At 41.6% G+C, this 16,431-nt stretch overlaps 1 protein-coding gene across 50 annotated transcripts in view; it reads left to right on the forward strand.

Moving 5' to 3' along the window:
* Window positions 1–16,431, forward strand: part of LUC7L2 (LUC7 like 2, pre-mRNA splicing factor) — a 65,565-nt gene that overhangs the window by 17,345 nt on the left and 31,789 nt on the right. The gene's annotated exons all lie outside the window — the stretch shown is intronic.

Genomic DNA, 16,431 nt, shown 5'->3' on the forward strand with positions numbered 1-16,431 from the left:
CTTTTAGTTCAAAAATAAAATTATTTTTAAAGTAGTTCCTTTTACTGTTAAACAGTAGACTTTTATCTAGTACAGTATATATTTTTGTTAAGATTTTTACACACTTATATTGTGGAATCAGTGGGGAAATATATTAGTAAATACTTATATCCACACAGCTTAATTTGGGAGTATTATCACTTAAAATATTGCTCCTGCTAATAATGTAAAGCTCAATTTTGATTCTATGTCTGCAGAGATGTTGATCTTAGAGTATAATTGTTTTAATTTGGAAGATAAACTGCATAAAGGTGGACCTGTTGGAATATGGAACAAAGAATTTGATTCTCTGACTTTTGGATTTGGTTGAAATGATTACAAGTAGCTTCCCTTCATAGCTGCATCTGATGCTGGTGGGGAGCTAGTAGGGGCTAAACCTTGAGCTGGCTTTAGTTCTCATTTGCCAGAAATGACTGAAATGAAGAAAGATTTCTGACTTGCCTTTTCAGAAGCAATGAGTTTCTTAGCCAAATGAGTGGTTTCTTCTTTGATAGGAAGAGTTAAAATTAAGGACGTGCCCCAAAGAGATATGTATCAAGGCATATGCAACAGGAAACACCTTTGACTTTTTCCAGTAGGAAAGAGAGTTGAAACTGTTATGTTAATGGGAAAAAAAGAGCCTAGGTTTATTTTAAAGTATAATACTGGCCAGGCGCGGTGGCTTGCGCCTTTAATCCTAGCACTTTGGGAGGCTGAGGCAGGCAGATCACGAAGTCAGGATATTGAGATCATCCTGGCTAACACGGTGAAACCCCGTCTCTACTAAAAATACAAAAAAAAAAAAAAAAAATTAGCTGGGCGTGGTGGCGGGCACCTGTAGTCCCAGCTACTTGGGAGGCTGAGGCGGAAGAATGGTGTGAACCCGGGAGGTGGAACTTGCAGTGAGTCAAGATCGCGCCACTGCACTCCAGCCTGGGCGACAGAGCGAGACTCCATCTCAAAAAAAAAAAAAAAAAAAAAAAGGTGTAATACTACAAGGCAAGAAATCCAGTTTCTGAGAACAGGAATTTGGAAGGACTATGGCAGATAATACATATAATGAACTCTAAACTTTTTTTTTTTAAATACAGTCTCGCTCTGTCACCCAGGCTTGGAGTGCAGTGGTGTGATCTCAGCTCACTCTTACCTCCAACGCCTGGCTTCAGGCAATTCTCCTGCCTCAGCCTCCGGTGTAGCTGGGATTATAGGTGTGCGCCACCATGCCCAGCTAATTTTTGTATTTTTATTTTTATTTATTTATTTATTTTTTGAGATGGAGTCTTGCTCTTGTCACCCAAGCTGGAGTGCAGTGGCATGATCTTGGCTTATTGCAGCCTCTGCCTCCTGGGTTCAAGCGATTCTCCTGCCTCAGCCTCCCAAGTAGCTGGGATTATAGACACCTGCCACCATGCCTAGCTAATTTTTGTATTTTTAGTAGAGCTGAAGTTTCGTCATATTGGCCAGGCTGGTCTTGAACTCCTGACCTCGTGATTCACCCATCTTGGCCTTCCAAAGTGCTGGGATTACAGGCATGAGCCACCGTGCCCAGCCCTAACGTTTGTATTTTTAGTAGAGATGGGGTTTCACCATGTTGGTGAGGCTGGTCTTGAACTCCTGACCTCGTGATTCACCCATCTTGGCCTTCCAAAGTGCTGGGATTACAGGCATGAGCCACCGTGCCCAGCCCTAACGTTTGTATTTTTAGTAGAGATGGGGTTTCACCATGTTGGTGAGGCTGGTCTTGAACTCCTGACCTCTTGATCCGTCCGCCTTGGCCTCCCAAAGTGCTGGAATTACAGGCGTGAGCTACCGCGCCTGGCTTTTTTTTTTTTTTGAGACAGAGTCTTACTCTGTCAGCCAGGCTGTGAACACTGCCCAGTGCAGCCTCCACTTCCTGGGCTCATGAGTTTCTCCCACCTCAACCTCCTGAGTAGTTGGAGCTACAGGCGCGCACCACCATGCTCGACGAATTTTTGTATTTTTTGTAGAGACTAGGTCTTGCCATTTTACCCAGGCTTGTCTCCAACTCCTGGCCTCAAGTAATCCTCCTGCCTCAGCCTCCCAAAGTACTGGGATTACAGGCGTGAACCACAGCACCCAGCCATAATAAACTCCCTTGTCTACTTTCTAACATTTTCATAATTATTTTATACCGCGCTATATTGCATCTGAAATCTATAAAATCTATGGTTGTCTATAGTATACTGTGAGTCTCCGAGTTTAATATTGTATAAAATCTAACTGTTAACGTTATTTTAAACATTTACTTTTAATTTTTATTTACTGGCTAAATTACCACTTGAGATAAATTTTGAGAACAGCATTAACAAAACCACTTGAGGCCAGGAGTTTGAGACTAGTCTGGTCAACATAGTGAAGCCCCGTCTCTACAAAAAGAATAAAAAAAAAATTAGCTTGGCATGGTGGTATTTCCTGAAGTCCTAACTGTCTGGGAAGCTGAGACAGGAGGGTTGCTTGAGCTCAGGAATTCAAGACTTCCAAGTGAGCTATGATCACACCACTACATTCTACCCTGGGCAACAGAGTGAGACCCTGCCTCAAAACAAACAAACAAACAAACAAAAAACAAAAAAGGAAATAAGAATCAACAGTTATAATTCAGTGTTTTTCATTCTTCATTTGAACAGCAGAGTAGAAATAGGCATCTTGAACATAAAGAGGTGTGAACTATCACACTCTGTCCCAAAAAGCATTTGTTGTATAGGGAATGACTGCTACCAAGTCATAGCTCTGTAATTATAAGCTATTTGTACGCAGGGTGAGCTGTTAAGTTTTTCAGGTCCTTAAGTACACCATTGTATGACACTTTTGGAGTCTTACAATGTCCTTTACCTAGTCCTCAAATCTCTGCTTCAATTCTGAAAGGTTTACAACTCAAGCAGTCCTCCCATCTCAGCCTCCCAAAGCACTAGGATTACAGGCAGGAGCCACTGTGTCTGGCCTTAACTGTTGACTTTATGATGCTTTTTCTTTGTTGTGTACCTAAAGATCATATGACTAAAGGTTGCCCTTTAGTTTTCTGGACCTTGTGTCTAAGATCTGTCACTTGCAGCAGAATATGATTTACCAGTATTTTAGATTATTTAGAAAAAGAATACAGAAAAGCCAGGCATGGTGGTACATACCTGTAGCCCCAGCTACTTTGGAGGCTGAGGTGGGAAAGATTTCCTGAACTCAGGATTTCAGATGTAGCCTGGACAACATAGTAAGACTGTCACAAAGGAAAAAAGTATCCAGAAATGCATTTCCAAGCCTTTTCTTCATTGTAAAGAGGTTGGAACTTTATATCATGCACTTAGAAATGGAGAGTGTGATTTCTAAAAATTCTCTTCATAACTGACAGTTTGGAATTTTTTGCTATTGAGTTTCATGAAAATGCACGTAAAACGTTTTACCTTTCATTACTCTAGTATAACTAATGCTTTTTTTTTTTTTTCCTGAGACAGAGACTCGCTCTGTTGGGCCAGGCTGGAGTGCAGTGGCACAATCTCGGCTCACTGCAACCTCCACCTCTGGGTTCAAGCGATTTCTGCCTCAGCCTCCCGAGTAGCTGGGATTACAGGCGTGTGCTACCACACCCAGTTCGCCAGGGTGGTTTTGAACTCCTGACCTCAGGTGGTCTACCTGCCTCAGCCTCCCAAAGTGCTGGGATTATGGGCCTGAGCCGCCGTGCCTGGTCTGGCATAACTAATTCTTAAAATAAATTAATCAGGGCTGGGTGTGGTAGTTCACGCCTGTAATCCCAGCAGTTTGGGAGGCCGATCACTTGAGGTCAGGAGTTTGACACCAGCCTGACCAACCAATATGGTGAAACCCCATGTCCACTGAAAATGTAAAAAACCAGCCAGGCGTGGTGGCCTGCACCTGTAATCCCAGCTACTTAGGAAGCTGAGGCAGGAGTATTACTTGAACCCTGGAGGTAAAGGTTGCAGAAAGCCGAGATCACACCACTGCTCTCTAGCCTGGGTGACAGAGCAAGACTCTGTCTCAAAATAAATAAATAAATAATAAATTAATCAGAGGAAGTAAGACAGAACAGAGGATCAAAATAATTATATGTTTAATGATTTTTATAAGAAATATGAATATTTTCTTTATCTCAGAAAGTTACTATACTTCAAAAGCTTGCGGCTGGGTGCAGTGGCTCATGCCTGTAGTCCCAGCACTTTGGGAGGCCGAGCCGGGGGAATCATCTGAGGTCAGGAGTTCGAGACCAGCCTGGCTAATGTGTTGAAACCCCGTCTCTACTAAAAATACAAAAAAATTATCCGGGCATGGTGGCGGGTGCCTGTGATTCCAGCTACTCTGGAGGCTGAGGCAGGAGAATCACTCGAACCCTGGAGGTGGAGGTTGCAGTGAGCTGAGATTGTGCCACTGCACTCCAGCCTGAGCAAAAGAGCGAGACTCTGTTTAAAAAAATAAATAAAAGAAAAAATAAAAAGCTTGGATTACTTTTCTATTCTTCTAGAATATTTTCATATTGTAGTCTCTCTCTTTTCCTCATTTTGGCCCACTTTCTCCCTGCTAAATTCACTGTAGGCAGTATGCCCTTTCAGATTTAAGCAAAACAGGAAAACCTAAACCAAGTTGTCATTTTTTTCCCCAACACATTTCTTCTGGTACATATCTTCCCTGAGGAAAGATAAGGAAATTGATAGCTTTAAAAAATATTTCCATCTAGTTCCTTGTCATCTCGAAAAAAGATACATGACGAATAATTTATAGTAGGCTTTAAATATAAAGCAAAGATGTTAACAGAAACTTGAAATTAAGATCTTAGGACGTGGAAAATGTATACTGTCATAGTATGCCTGTTCAAAATTCAGAAATCAGCACCACTAATTTTATTATAGACCTCATCATAGTGTAACTTTACCGTAGATAGACCCTCATATCTTCTAGTGTAAAGTCATCATTTTACAGTTGAGGAAAACTAAGGCTTAGAGAAATTGTGCTGTTAAGTGTCTCACAATAAAAAAACCACAGTATTCTATACCATTTAGGAATCTTAAATCTGGAAATACTTAAAACAATCTTTTGTTAGTTTTTTTGGTAATTCAGTTACGTAGGGCAGTGACTTTCAGATGTTTCTGAAACATACTTGGAGGCATCTCATGCACTAAGGATTTGGGAGTAGGCTAGTTCGTTCTGTTTCAACTGGAATTTTACATATTTTGTTTTATTTTATTGAGACAAGGTCACACTCTTGCCCAGGCTGGAATGCAGTGATGCCATCTTGGCTCACTGCAACCTCTGCCTCTTGGGATCAAGCAAGTCTCCTGCCTCAGCCTCCCGAGTAGCTGTGATTACAGGTGTGTGCCACTAGGCTCGGCTAATCTTTTTTTTTTTTTTGAGCCAGAGTCTTGCTCTGTTGCCCAGGCTGGAGTGCAGTGGTATGATCTCGGCTCACTGCAACCTCCCACTCCCGGGTTCAAGTGATTTTCCTGCCCCAGCCTCCCAAGTGGCTGAGATTACAGGCACATGCCACCATGCCTGCCTACTTTTGTATTTTTCGTAGAAACGGGGTTTCGCCATGTTGGTCAGGCTGGTCTCAAACTGCTGACCTCAGATGATCTGCCTGCCTCACCCTCTGAGAGTTCTGGGATTACAGGCATGAGCCACTGCGCCCGGCCTAATTTTTTTTTTCGAGGTGGAGTCTTGCTCTGACACCAGGCTGGAGTACAAGGCACAGTCTCGGCTCACTGCAACCTCAGCCTCCCAGATTCAAGCAATTCCCCTGCCTCAGCCTCCCGAACAGCTGGGACTACAGGCACACGCCACCAGGCCTGGATAATTTTTTGTATTTTTTGTATTTTAGTAGAGTTGGAGTTTCACCATGTTGGCCAGGATGGTCTCAATCTCCTGACCTCATGATCTGCCTACCTCGGACTCCCAAAGTGCTGGGATTACAGGCATGAGCCACCGCCCGTGGCTAATTTTTGTATTTTTAATAGAGATTGGGTTTTATCATGTTGCCCAGGCTGGTCTCAAACTCTTGACCTCAAGTGATCTGCCTGCCTCAGCCTCCTAAAAAGAACCAATCTTGAAAAATACTTACAGATAGGGTTAGGGACTTTGATATTGTCACAGTCAATATTATTTTTTATTGGGGACTTTGATATTGTCACAGTCTTATTTATTTATTTATTGAGACAGTCTCTCCCTGTCGCCCAGGCTGGAGTGCAGTGGTGTTATCTTAGCTCACTGCAACCTCTGCCTCCTGAGTTCAAGTGATTCTCCTGCCTGAGTCTCCCAAGTAGCTGGAACAACAGCCCAGCCACACCCGGCTTATTTTTGTGTTATTTTTGTAGAGACAAAGTTTTACTTTCACCATGTTGTCCTGGCTGGTCTCACACTCCTGGGCTCTAGGGATCCACCAGCCTAGGCCTCTCAAAGTGCTGAGATTACAGGAATGTGGCACCATGCCCAGCCGAAAGTCATTAAAGTAAAAATTTACCTGCGTATTTGAAGTGATTGGATGGGATTATTGGTTGTCAGATATTCCAGCCGAATTTTATGGTGCCCCAGTAGGTTCCAGGTTTTATCCCAGGTGTACCTTTTATATTTGAAACTCCTTTTTTTATTGCTTCCCTGACTCTCTTTTAAAGCCTAATCTGAAAATCAGCTACGTGGGTACATACAAACCCAAACTTTAAAAACTGCTGAAGTGTCTTTTTGGTTTTGGAGAAGGAGTGTTGATTTGTTGCCCAGGTTGGAGTGCACTGTTGTGATCTCAGCTCACTGCAACCTCCGCCTCCTAGGTATAAACAATTCTCCTTCCTCTCCGAAGTAGGTGGGATTACAGGTGCATGCCACCATGCCTGGCTAATTTTTGTACTTTTAGTAGAGATGGGGTGTCACCATGTTGGTTGGCCAGGCTGGTCTCAAACTCCTGACCTCAGGTGATCAGCCCACCTCGGCCTCCCAAAGTGCCGAGATTACAGGCGTGATCCACCACTCCTGGCCCTGAAGTATCTTTGATAGTACATATGCAAAAGCCATGAGAATATGGAAATACAGAATAAGTGCTGAGAAGTAGACTTGCATAAAATTTTCTCAACCAGCCACTAGAATGTAAGTTCATAAGGGCGGGGACATTGTATTGTTTACTGCTATATCCAAAGCATCTAGAACAGGGTCTATTTATTGTATCAGATGAATGATCAGTCCACCCAAAAGTAGAATGCTACATAAATTATTTCAAAAACTAACTTTGAATTTCAAAAGTTAACAATTATTAATGGCAAAAGGGTTACAGATATGGAGCTGGAGAGTATCTTGGTTTTATTGGATTTCCTTTTTTTTTTTTTTTTTTTGGTTGAGACAGAGTTTTGCTCTTGTTGCCCAAGCTGGATTTTGGCTCACTTCAACCTCGGCCTCTCGGACTCAAGCAGTTCTCCTGCCTCAGCCTCCCCAGTAGCTGGGATTACAGGTGCTGCGCACCACCATGCCCGGCTAATTTTTTGTATTTTAAGTAGAAACAGGGTTTCACCATGTTAGCCAGGCTGGTCTTGGAACTCCTGACCTCAGGTGATCCACCCATCTCGGCCTTCCAAAGGGCTGGGATTACAGATGCAAGCCACCACGCCCGGCCTGGATGTCTTTTTTTTTTTTTCCTTTTTTTTTTTTTTTTTTTTGAGACAGAGTCTTGCTCTGTCGCCTAGGCTGGAGTGCAGTGGCGTGATCTCAGTTCACTGCAACCTCCGCCTCCCAGGTTCAAGTGATTCTCCTGCCTCAGCCTCCCGAGTAGCTGGGGCTACAGGTGCCTGCTAACATGCCTGGCTAATTTTTTTTTTTTTTTTGTATTTTTAGTAGAGACGATTTTACCATGTTGGCCGGGCTGGTTTCAAACTCCTGACCTCAAGTAATCCACCCACCTTCGCCTCCCAAAGCGCTGGGATTACAGGCGTAAGCCACCTCACCTGACCCGGCCTGGATTTCTTATCAAAATATGACACCAGTGGTTACCTGTGCAAGTGTGAAAAATCAATCTGTAAATTGTTTACATCTTTTCCCATAAATAGTTTATTTTGGGCTGCCTTGGTATTATTTAAAGGTTTAAGTATTATTTAACTAAGATTAAAATTTGAAGAGATCTGAATGTGGAGATCTGATGTTCTTGGCATTAACCGTGTTTATTGGCTTAATATTTAGTCATATATATATATATGATGTATATTTCATATATACTCCAGGCTGGAGTGCAGTAGCGAGATCACAGCTCACTGCGACCTCTGCCTCTCAGGTTCAAGCGATTCTCGTGCCTTAGCCTCCCAAGTAGCTGGGATTACAGGATTGTGCCACCATGACCAGCTAATTTCCAAATTTAGATTTGAAGTGTGTTGTATTCTTATTTTAAGCAGATTTGCTGTATTTTATTGTTCTCAGTCTATTACAAAAATATGCATTCTCTTAACTGTTTCTAGAGACTGTCTAAATAAAAAATGCATTTGGTGCCCAGAAAATTAACAGCGCTTTAAAAGATTGTCAGTGAATAATTAAAATTTTACTATTAAACCTTAAAAACCAACGCTTTAATCGTTTAAAGCATTTTTGGCAAATAGGAACAAGAATACTCAGAAATATTCAACTTGGGGTACTTACGCCCTTTGGAAATAATCCATTTCTGTCATTCTGAATAATAATTATTTTTTTAAGAGTTAGGGGGTCTCACTGTGTTGTCCAGTCTGGAGTGCAGTGGCTATTTATAGGAGCAATCATGGTGCCCTACAGCCTTGAACTCCTGGGCTCAGGTGATCCTTCCAATTCAGCCTCCTAAGTAGCTGGGACTACTGTAGATGCACACCACCATATCTGGCTCTGTTCTGAATAATCTGAGATCATTCATTTTATATACTATTTAAAATAGTACAATTCAGGCTTATGGAGGTAGGTAATTTTTTTCCCCACGGTGACCGTGTATAGTAATAAACCATGTATAAACCATGTAGAGTAATACCTTGTTCTGGTTTAGTCTTTGTTTCTAGTTGAGGGTTGTCAGCACTTTTGTGTATTACTTGTATTAATGATTAAGTACAGATATATGTTCATATGGGTATGGCAGACTGTTGTGTTGATGTTTATTTAATGAATTTCCATGTACCCATCAGCCAGCTTCAGGAAATATTTTACACACAGACTACTGTATTTTATTTATAATCATGTATATTCCCCCTGCAGCTTTTTTTTTTTTTTTTTGAAGTACATCTTCAAAAGTCTTGAAACTATCAGTTAGGACGCCTTTTTTTTTTTTTTTTTTTTTTAATTAAAGAAGCAGTCTCACTCGGGCACCCAGGCTGGAGTGCAGTGGTATAATCGTAGCCACTGCAGTCTTGAACTCTGGGGCTCAAGTGATCCTCCTGCCTCAGCCTCCCAAGTAGCAAGGACAGCAGGCTCATGCCACCATGCCCAGTTAATTTTTAAATATTTGTAGAGACAAACTCTTGCCATGTTGTCCAGGCTCTTCTCAAACTCCTAACCTTGAAGGATCCTAATGCTTGGGCCTCTCAAACGTGCTGGGATACAGGTGTGAACAACTGTACTCAGCCGTAGGATGACTCTTGAAGTTAAAGAGAGTAGTAAAGACCAGTTATTCCCAAATAAAGTAGGAGGTCTGGGAGTCATTGAAGTCGATTGTTTTTCATAGTCTAGTACTGGTTAATATATTTCAGTGTCACGTTGATTTCTTTGTACGATGAGTCTCAATAAATGCTTATTAGCTAAGAATCAGGAATTATTCTCTTAGTATTTCCTGGACCCTCCAGATGTTTTTTAGAGATAAGTAGTTTTATTAACTGTATTTTAACACTTCTAAGGAAACAAGCGTGTTCTCTGAAACTGTTTGTTGCAAAAGGGAGTGTGGAGTTGTAAATGCATCATTTGGAGGATGTAGTTCATTGAACACAATAGTAAGAAATGAAAACTTGAAACCGATAAATTTTTTTTTGAGACCAGAGTCTTGCTGTGTCTCCCAGGCTGGAGTGCAATGGCACAATCTTGGCTTACTGCAGCCTCCACCTCCCAGGTTGAAGTGATTCTCATGCCTCAGCCTCCTGAGTAGCTGGGATTTACAGGCACCCACCACCACGCATGGCTAATTTTTGTATTTTTAGTAGAGATGGGGTTTTGCCATGTTGGCCAAGCTGGTCTTAACTCCTGGCCTCAAGTAATCCACCTGCCTCGACCTCTCAAAGTGCTGGGATTACAGGCCTGAACCACTGTGCCCAGCCTAAAAATATTGTTTATACAGGCGATTAACCACAAACATCAAGCAAATTTACAAAGAATTACAAATTCTCTGTCACTGGAAATATTTTTTAACATGTGATGAGTTCTACCTTTAGGCAGGACCTACATGCTTTCTAGTTGATTCTTACTCATTAAGGGAACTTCTAAAAGCTCATTAGTGTTTTACTTTAACCTGTATAGGATTAAAGGATTATTTTTTTTGGGTTTTTTTTTTTGTTTTTTTTGAGACAGAGTTTTGCTCTTGTTCCCCAGGCTAGAGTGCAATGGCTCAATCTTAGCTCACTGCAGCCGCCTCCGTCTGGGTTCAAGCTATTTTCCTGCCTCAGCTTCCCAAGTAGCTGGATTACAGGCATATGCCACCATGCCCGGCTAGTTTTTTGTATTTGTAGTAGAGACGGTTTCACCATGTTGGCCAGGCTGGTCTTGGACTCCTGGCCTCAGGTGATCTGCCCACCTCAGCCTCCCAAAGTGCTGGAATTACAGGCATGAGCCACTGTGCCTGGCCAAAGCACTTTGAGAATAAATGGTCTCATAAACTTTTTTGGCTTACAGGATCAAAAATAAAGATGTGTGTTGATTTTACTCAGATAATATGACTTGTAAAACTTACTCTTTTTTTTTTTTTTTTTTTTGAGACGGAGTCTAGCTCTGTTGCCCAGGCTGGAGTGCAGTGGTGTGATCTCAGCTCACTGTAAGCTCTGCCTCCCGGGTTCACGCCATTCTCCTCCTCAGCCTCCTGAGTAGCTGGGACTACAGGCGTCCGCTACCACGCCTGGCTATTTTTTTGAATTTTTAGTAGAGACAGCGTTTCACTGTGTTAGCCAAGATGGTCTCGATCTCCTGACCTCGTGATCCGCCCATCTCAGCCTCCCAAAATGCTGGGATTACAGGCATGAGCCACCGCGCCTGGTGACTTGTAAAACTTCTAAGTTTAGATAAGTTTTTGTGTTTTTCTCCTTATATTTATTACAAAAATGTTTAGAGTGATCAAATTTAAGTGATAATTGGAATTAAGCAGAGGAAGAAATAGAAAAGGGTGAGCAAGAAGGATCAGATTAATAAGGTCTGAATAGAGAAAGTAAAGATAATTCACGGTACTTGTTTTGTAATTTCTGAAGTCACATCATAAACGAATACCCATGTGACTGTAACTTTAACAAATGAAGACTAATTGTAAATTAGCTTTTACATTTAAAATCTAATAAAAATTAACAAATTACTTCAAATTACTCATTGAAGTAATTTGTTATTTTTTTCTCTCTCTGAGGGTATTGCTGATGGCGGAAGTTAGCAATCATTCATTCACTCACTTAAATACTTGAGTACCTACTATGTGTACTGTGGTAGGTGGTGGGAATACAGATGTGGATCTGGGTTTCTGTTCCAGTGGTGGGAGTTTACATTGTAATGTGGGAGGCACACAGCCAAATATGAAAACAAATACTGTGATTTTAGGTAGTAATGAGTGTTATGACACAAAAGCATAGTTTGGTAATTCAGAGTGGGAATGGGGTGGGAGAGGGGGCCAAGGCCAAGGAGCTGCTCTGGCAGGGTTGTTGGAGAAAATTTTTATTTACTTTTTAAAATTCTTTCTTTTGGCCGGGTGCGGTGACTCAAGCCTGTAATCCCAGCACTTTGGGAGGCCAAGACGGGCGAATCACGAGTTCAGGAGATCGAGACCATCCTGGCTAACACAGATCAAGACCATCCTGGCTAACACGGTGAAACTCCGTCTCTACTAAAAAATACAAAAAGAACTAGCCGGGCGAGGTAGCGGGCGCCTGTAGCCCCAGCTACTCGGGAGGCTGAGGCAGGAGAATGGCATAAACCTGGGTGGTGGCGGAGCTTGCAGTGAGCTGAGATCCGGCCACTGCACTCCAGCCTGGGCGACAGAGTGAGACTCCGTCTCAAAAAAAATAAAAATAAAAATAAATAAGTAAATAAAATAAAATTCTTTCTTTTTTGAGACGGAGTCTTACTTTGTCTCCCAGGCTGGAGTACAGCGGTGCGATCTCAGCTCACTGCAACCTCCACCTCCCGGGCTCAAGTGATCTCCTACCTCAGCCTCCCGAGTAGCTGGGACTAGAGATATGCGCCACCACATCCAGCTAATTTTTGTATTTTCAGTAGAGACACGGTTTTACCGTGTTGTCCGGGCTGGTCTTGAATTCCTGACCTCAAGCGACCCACCCCTCCCAAAGTGCTGGGATTACAGGTGTGAGCCACTGCGCCTGGCTGAAAATTTTTATTTTATTTTTTATATGAGAACTCTTGTTTCCTAATGGAGAAAATTTTTGATGAAGTGACATTTGAAGAGATCCGAATGTGGAGAAGAAGGTAGTCATTTCTGAGTGGGAATCAACTTGCCATTTTGTTCCTACGCAAAACTTGTGGTAGTTCCTCTGTTGTTTATACCTGTACTGAAAAATTTAAAATACTTACCCAGGGTACTTCTCCCTTGAATGAATAAATAGTGTAAGTTGTTTTTTCTTTTCCTTTTTTTTTTTTTTTTTTTTGGAGACAGAATCTTGCTCTGTCATGCAGGGCTGAAGTGCAATAGTGTCATTATAGCTCACTGGAGCCTGGAACTCTTGGCCTCACAGAGTGTTGGGATTGCAGGTGTGAGCCACCGTGCCTGGCTGGTTCCCTCATTTGACCAAACTGATTTGCTTATTGTCGTCTCACTCCTTTCTTTCCCTCGTTCCCTCGCATGCTTCTCATTTTTGTTTACGCTCTTTTCCTCTGCTTGCAATATTCTTTCTTCTCACTAAAAATTTAAATTCTGTCTGGCTTACTATATGTGATTGCCTTACCCTGTAGCAGTTTAGCCTCTCAACCCCAGTATAACACCTGCTTTCTGTACTACTGAAAAAAAATGTGTTATTTATCTCATTTGTGTATATAGTTTCATTTTCTCTCTCTTTCCAGTTAGGTAGTACACCATAGTCTTTGTGCGACAAGACCTCTTGTTTTAACTTTTCCTAGTTTTCTTTGCACATCTAGGGTCAGAAATGGATACAAAAATATTTCCTACGTTCTTAAAAAAATTATAAAAAAGTAGAAAAATATCATGATTTATCTTTACTCTGGGAAAAATGGGTTTGGAGGTGGAACATACACAAGTGGAAAGAGGCAGTTAAGAAATTGGGAAGTGGTAGAAAACCAACAACGTTATATATGCACAATGTGTGCCCCATTTCTCTTCACCCTATACTCATGTCTAAGGTATAGTTGTTAACATGGAGGTCAGACTCTGTGTTCTTGTGTAATTTGTTACACGGTCTTCTGGAAAAATGCTTGAGCTGTAACTCTGGGGAGGAATATGTAAAACTTTCACCCTGGAAAACTTGAATAAAGAAAGCCTGTAGTGAATGTAGTCATATATCTGTATCATACTAGATGCTGCCACTTAGATTTCCTGTTATTCCTCAAAATCATCTTGTCCAGAGCAAGACGTTTTTCCTCATAGAACAGTTTTCCCATTTGATTTAGTCAGTTCTCTTGGTGGCATCATTGTTTTCTCATGTTTGAAATGCTTGAAACCCTGAAAAGACTCCTGACTTTTTCTTTCTTTCCACACTTAATTTCCATTTAGCTAATACCTGTAGGTTGAAAGTGATTGTGTTATTGAAAGAATATTGAGCTATATTAAAGACCTGTTGAGATTTTTACTCTGCTGCCATTAGCTTATGATCTTAGGCAAATGTTGATCTGAGTCTTGATTTCCACATTTGTAAGAAGGTGTGATGGGATTCATTATTCCAGAGACACTTCACATTTTTTAAATGGTTTTGTTGGTTTGTTGGTTTGTGTGTGTGTGTGGGTTTTTTGTTTGTTTGTTTGTTTGTTTTTTAATTCTTCGGCAGTCTGATATACCTCTATCACCTGCTTTCTCTTTTCTGTTCTAATTTGACCCCAGTGGCTTTATTCCTAGGTTCTTGTAATATCTTCTCTTGCCCTTTGTCTCTTCTAGTCAATCTGTCTAGTGTTAATTGTTCTGAAACATGGATTTCATTGTGTCATATTTCTGCCTAAGTAGTCAAGTATTCTTTTCCTACAGAATAAATTCTGCATTTTTTTGACTCATTTTCAGACTCTTTCACAATCTAGTCAGAGGCTGTAAACTAGTGGCCTGTGGGCCAGTATAATCCTACATCCTCTTTCCCCCCCATCATTTTCCTTTATCTTCTAGTAGAAATCATCTCGTTCCAGTTAAGTTGTTCCTCTTTATTTTCCTGATAGGAAATATTGCATTCTCCCTTGAAGCATTTGCTCTGGCTCTTTCCCTCTATTCTGTGTCTTCTGTGTAAATTATCTTCACTTGTCCTAGAAACTTCCTCATACACACTGATACTTAATAAAGATAGCCCTCTTTTGTGAATTCACTTGAAAATGGAAGCATTAGAAGTATGTAAAGTTATGAGCCAAGGAAATAAGTTCTTCACTGAACAAATAATTGAGCTGTAATATAATATTGTGTCATATTATATAACACAATATTGAGTACCTATTATGTGGTGAACAGTGTTATCTGATTGGGGCTGTTAGAATGATCAAGAAAGGCTGTGTTCCTCCCTCATTGAGCTTATATCCCATTGCAATCAATATGCAAAATAACTAGGTTGACAGCCTGCCTTCAGAGTGCTTTTATAAACATCTTACTTGATCTGAACAGCAATCCTGAAGTACTTGAGAAAACAGAAGTTCAGCTGGCACAGGCAGGATCACTTGAGGCCAGGAGTTACCAGCCTGGACAACACAGCAAGATTCCATCTCAACCAAAAAAATAATTAACTCGGTGTGGCATGCACATGTCGTCCTAGCTACTGAGGAGACTGAAGCAGGAAGATCACTTAAGCCTAGGAGTTCAAGGCCACAGTGGGCTATGGTCGTGCCAGTGCACTCTAGCTTGGAAGTTCAGAGTTCAAGTGAATTTCTCAGGATCAAATGGATAATACAAGGTGAAGGGAGGTGTTCTGATGTGGTCTAGTTCCCAGTCTCTTTTCTTTTCTTTTTTTTTTTTGGAGACCAGGGTCTCACTGTGTCCCCTAGGCTGGAGTGCAGTGGCGCCATCTCGGCCCACAACCTCCGCCTCCTGGGTTCAAGTGATTCTCCTGCCTCAGCCTCTTGAGCAGCTGGGACTTCAGGCACATGCCACCACACCCGCCTAATTTTTGTATTTTTTTTTTTTTTTTTTGAGACGGAGTCTCGCTCTGTCGCCCAGGCTGGAGTGCAGTGGCTGGATCTCAGCTCACTGCAAGCTCCGCCTCCCGGGTTTACGCCATTCTCCTGCCTCAGCCTCCCGAGTAGCTGGGACTACAGGTATCCGCCACCTCACCCGGCTAGTTTTTTTGTATTTTTTAGTAGAGACGGGGTTTCACCGTATTAGCCAGTATGGTCTCGATCTCCTGACCTCGTGATCCGCCCGTGTTGGCCTCCCAAAGTGCTGGGATTACAGGCTTGAGCCACCGCGCCCGGCCAATTTTTGTATTTTTAGTAGAGGTGGGGTTTCGCCATATTGGCCAGGCTGGTCTCAAAGTTTCTGACCTCAAGTGATCCACCTGCCTCGGCCTCCCAAAGTGCTGGGATTACAGACGTGAGCCACTGCGCCTGGCCTAGTCTGTCTTATTACTTAGACAATGTAGTTTTTAAGTACAAGAGAATAAAGCATAAAACATGAATGTTTCCAATTATACCTCACCCTCCTTCTCAGATCTAAACCTTGTCAACTATTTACTGTACATCTTTCACTCTCCTTTCTGTGCATTTACACAAGGTTATGTGTTTTAACGGATGGCGTTAAATTGTTTGAATTTTTTTTCACTTGTGTTGGAGAGGTTTCCGTATCAGTTGTCTGCATTTTTAAAAATGCCTGAATAATATTTTGTAGTGTGGCTGTTCTCTTATCTTTTATATGCAGTGAGTATTAATAATAGTCTTTGTTTCTGTTTTTGGTGTACACTGTGGCAGTCAAATCCTTGTATGTACATCTTTGTAGACATTTGCAGCTATTGCTTTAATGTCTTGATTTCCATTGTGAATATAAATTCCTTGATTGTAGAAATTGTATTCTCATGCTGTTCTGTAATTTTGTTCAGGATCTGGTTCATAGAACTGAACAAATGTTCAAACACATAACAAAGC

Source organism: Macaca fascicularis, chromosome 3, assembly GCF_037993035.2.
Source record: "Macaca fascicularis isolate 582-1 chromosome 3, T2T-MFA8v1.1".
In the NCBI taxonomy this organism is placed as follows: Eukaryota; Metazoa; Chordata; class Mammalia; order Primates; family Cercopithecidae; genus Macaca; species Macaca fascicularis.